Here is a 5,170-nt window from a genome sequence, read left to right as displayed (position 1 = left end):
AGAGTGTAGCCAGACAGCATAGGATGGTAGTGTGTAGGATGACTCTGGCGGTGAGGAAGACAAAGACGACAAAGGCAAAGCAGAGGACGAAATGGTGGAAGCTGAAAGGGAAGAGTGTTGTATGACTTTCAGGAAGAAGTTGAGACGGGTTCTGGATGGTCAGGAGGTGCTTCCAAATGACTGGACAACTACAGCAAATGTGGTCAGGGAGACAGGTAGGACAGTCCTTGGTGTGTCATCTGGAAGAAAAGGAGATAAAGAGACAAGTGCAATGAAGAGCGACGGTGAAGTGAAGAAGCTTGTGCAGGCATGCTGGAACAGGTGGAGAAAGGTGTCAGGTGTGATGTGTGATAGAAGAGTTTCAGCTAAAATGAAAGGAAAGGTTTATAAAACTATGGTGAGACCAGCAATGTTGTCTGGTCTGGAGACAGTGCCACTTAGGAAAAGACAGGAGGCAGAGCTGCAGGTGGCAGAGATGAAGAGGCTAAGGTTCTCTCTGGGAGTGACCAAGATGGATAGAATCAGGAATGAGTACAGCAGAGGGACAACACATGTTAGAGGCTTTGGAGATAAAGTCAGAGAGGCCAGACTGAGATGGCTTGGACATGTCCAGAAAATAGATACTGAATATATTGGCAGGAAGATGCTGAGTTTACAAATGCCAGGCAGGAGGTCTAAAGGAAGACCAAAGAGGAGGTTTATGGATGTAGTTAAAGAGGACATGAAGGTAGTTGGTGTGAGAGCAGAGGATGCAGAAGACAGGCTTAGATGGAGGCAACTGATTCGCTGTGGCGACCCCTGAAGGGAAAAGCCGGAAGCAAAAGAAGAAGAAGATGTGTACTACTTTGCATTAATGTGTTTCATGGAGCGGAATATATAATGACTCCTGATAGTTACCTTAAGTATTATAATAGTGAAAAAAGTTCAAACTTAAATGACATGTGTCATCACTAAACTTTCTAATAAGGTAAGTGTGCATCAAGACTTTGCTAGAATGCGTGAGGGCCACAGATGTAAGATGACAAAAGTGGCCAAAAGTAATTAGTGTTACTGTGATTGCTATGCAAGTTAAGTTAAAATAACAATAACAAGTTTGGATTTGGCCAAAGTTGACTTTCAAATGTCACACAGAGTTCACCAAACGAGCTTGCAGTGTTGAATCACAGCCTATTTGTTGCCAGCAAACTATGGCATGTTTTGATAAGTAAGTAAATAAATGTAAATTTGGGTTGCCTAAAACGGTGGAGCTGGCTGGATTATGAGTGGCCCTTGCAGCAGTTGGATTATATTGGGCTGCCAGTTTCTTCACAAAAGTCTCTGGTGCCCTCCTCAGAGGAACTGTGTCGTTCGTTTGCAGAACCAGTGAAACACTCGGATCCAGCAGGCATGCCGCTGCTGGTGTGGCATCAAACTGTGGTGACTCTGGGTTCAGAATGTTGGCAAAACGTTTTTGCAATGACTTTAGCAGTACTAGAGTTAAGTGCTTCTTAGATGATGTTTGTCAGCAGGTGTGCCTCCAGGTTGAGCAAGCATGGTACTACTTGAGAGAGGGACTGGATGTCGTTTTTCAAAAAACATGCTCGTTTTTATTTTATTTTGTTAACGGAAATGGTTTTCTAATTTTAGTTTTCGTTATTTCGTTCGTTTTTTTTTTACGGTTTATCACTGCACATTTGTGTACTAAGCATTTTGCTCTTTCTTCTTTTTTTCCCCAGCGTATAAGTGGACAGAGCTCGAGTTGTATCTGTAGTTATAGTGAGAAGAAGCGATGCACTTGTTATAATAGAGCCGCTCCCGTTCCATACACAAAAACAGAACTGTTTCACCCACAACCCTGCCCTTACGAAGCAAGCACTCCTGTAAGGGAGACCAACTACCCAATACAATCACCGAGGTGGGGGGAAAAATGAGCACAAAAAAGGACTAAGTAAGGACTTTATGTACAAAATAATTATAGTACTAGTAAAGTATCGTATTTTTTAACCCTAAAAGCCTGCTCAGATAATAAAGATTATTCTTTGTAAAAACTTGAATTTGTTTCATATGATGATAGAACAGCATGTCATTTCCCAGAATACCTTTTTATCTAAGTCTTTGTAATGGTTGCATAAACATTTTGGACATTCTGTTTGCAGTACACTGTAGTGAAATGCACTCATGTCTCATTCTCACTGATAAGTGATGAGAATGAGTTTCTCAGAATTGCTTTGAATTCAGTTTAATGTCCTGTGGGGTGGATTCCATTCAAATTCATCCATAAATTTAATTGAATTCTGCAATAGTGAATTTTGCACAGCTCTGCTTTGGACCCTTTTTGTTCAGCCATGCTACTCAAATGTTGACTATCATGGCTATGCAGATGATATGTAGGTCTCTCTCTCAAAAAAAGTTGATATGTAGTTATATCAAGCAATGTCACCAAATGGCTAAAGTTCACTTGAAGTGTTGTGTCATGACTGTATAACCAAAAATTTCTTCAGTTAAAGCAACACTAAGGAACTTTCAGTTTGCATTGATTATGGCGGCGCCATATGGACAAAAGCGGTATTGCTATGTCTGAAGGAAGACCACATTTCCTATGGAGACAAGCGCATTGCGTCGTTTTTTTTTTTTTTTAGCTCACGCCAGCAAGGGAAATCTGGGCTAATGTTGATCCTTGGCTGTCCTTTTATTCAGGTAACTTCCTTTTTCCTTTTTTGTCTCCTAATACAAAACTTTTCAGTTGTTTTGCAGCTTCTGTCATGAAATTAGTGCTCGTGGGTCGACATTCAAATGGACTTCCGTCTTTGTAACAAATGGGGAAAGGGGGAAGTAACGTATGCTATATAGCAGTCAGCAAATTTGTAGTTTTTTGTGTGGCAGTGTTCCTACCTTCCTCCTCAAAAGTTGCTTACTGCCAGTAAAAATGATACAGACCCCTTCAGGCCATGGCAACGGTTCCATTCAACTAGTTTTAAGTCAATGTTTCATCAGAGGAGTTATGAAAATATTTTATTAAGGTTGAAAAGTACCTTAGTGCTACTTTAAACTAAAACAAAGTTAAGGTTAAAAAAATGCATTTAGCCGTTATGCTGCAAACAAATGGAATACGCTGCCAACAGAAGCGAAGTCAGCCCCCAAGTATGAATGTTTTTTATATATATATATAGTTAGCACGTCCGCCTCACAGTGCAAAGGACGTGAGATCGAGTCCGGGCTTCGGCCTTCCTGGGTGGAGTTTGCATGTTCTCCCCGTGCTTGCGTGGGTTTTCTCCGGGTACTCCGGTTTCCTCCCACATTCCAAAGACATGCATGGCAGTTTAATTGAACACTTCAAATTGTCCATAGGTGTGATTGTGGGTATGGTTGTTCGTCTCTGTGTGCCCTGCAATTGACTGGCAACCAGTTCAGGGTGTACCCCGCCTACTGCTGCGAAGTCAGCTGGGATAGGCTCCAGCACACCTGCGACCCTTGTGAGGAAAAGCGGTCAAGAAAATGGATGGATGGATGGATATATATATATATACACACACACACATCAGGGGTGTGAATTGTCTAGTATCTGGCGATTACATTTGTATCACGATTCATAGGTCACGATTCGATTCGATACAGACTTATCCCGATACAAATCTCTAAATTGATTCGTGCAATTTTTTGTACTCAAATTTAGAAAATACTTATCAGTAAACTTGTACATGTACACTGTAAGATTTGTATGAAAATGTATTTATTTATCTGAAAATTCAGGCTTATAACTGAGCCACTGCATTTAACAAACAGGTTGCAGTCATGTTTGAACAGCACTGAAATAAAATATTATGGCTTAATGTTCCATTAATATAAAATTCTTCCATTTTTAATGTGTGAATCCTAACTCTAAGTAAGACGTTTTGTTAAATATTCCCATATAAAAATTGATGTTTAAAAAAACGATTGGGCCGCATATCGAATCGATTCGAGAATTGCGTGCTGTAATATCACGATATATTGCCGAATCGATTTTTTCTAACACCCCTAATGTATATATATATATACACACACACACATATATTTATGTCTATATATATATATATATATATACTGTATATATATATATATATATACATAAATATATGTATATATATATATATATAGTTTTCACCGGGTACTCCGGTTTCCTCCCACATTCCAAAAACATGCATGGCAGGTTAATTGAACACTCCAAATTGTCCCTAGGTGTGAATGTGAGTGTGGTTGTTCGTCTCTGTGTGCCCTGCGATTGGCTGGCAACCAGTTCAGGGTGTACCCCGCCTACTGCCCGAAGCCAGCTGGGATAGGCTCCAGCACCCCCGCGACCCTAGTGAGGAAAAGCGGCCAAGAAAATGGATGGATGGATATATATATATATATATATATATATATATATATATATATATATATATATATACATAAATATATGTGTGTATATATATATATATATCCACACATATATTTATGTATATATATATATATATATACATACACACATATATTTATGTCTATATATATATATATATATAATGAATATAGTACAGTATATATACACATTAACTTTTGCTCCTATATTTTAAATTACATTTTTACTATGTAAACTTGCAAAAATATGCAAATTCAAGTCTTTACTTCCGGGAAACTGTGATGCATACTAATGTCTACTAACATTTGTACTTATTACATTCTTTAAGTGGTAAAGCAAGCACACTACTGTACACTCATCAGCTGATGAGTAATTACGCTACCAAGAGTCCAGCAATATTTGCTGCATTAAATTACACATTAAATAATTTTCAGATAAATTATGAAAATATTAAAATATGAGAATGATTTATGTATTATGAATGAATATATAAAAAAAATACTTTGTAAACATATTAAACTATGTATTCAGTCATGCAATATGTACTGTATTCATTATTTTAAAAAAATCACATACACATTTTAAACTTTTTTTCAAACCTTATCTACTATTTGTCCATCTATCCGTTTTGAAAACCAAATGTTTACCAATACCTTTTGACCTGCCGTATTTTACTGAGGGTGCCACAAGAGGACAGAATTGCAACACTTTTAGAGTATTTCCAAAATTAAAGCCTGATAAAAAAAAATAGCTGTGTGCAAAAGTGGGGGTACAATGAATCACTGGCACTGATAATGTAGAATTAAACCTTAT

Source organism: Vanacampus margaritifer, chromosome 7 (assembly GCF_051991255.1).
Source record: "Vanacampus margaritifer isolate UIUO_Vmar chromosome 7, RoL_Vmar_1.0, whole genome shotgun sequence".
In the NCBI taxonomy this organism is placed as follows: Eukaryota; Metazoa; Chordata; class Actinopteri; order Syngnathiformes; family Syngnathidae; genus Vanacampus; species Vanacampus margaritifer.
The sequence above is the reverse complement of the archived record's forward strand: the minus strand, read 5'-3'. Positions refer to the sequence as shown.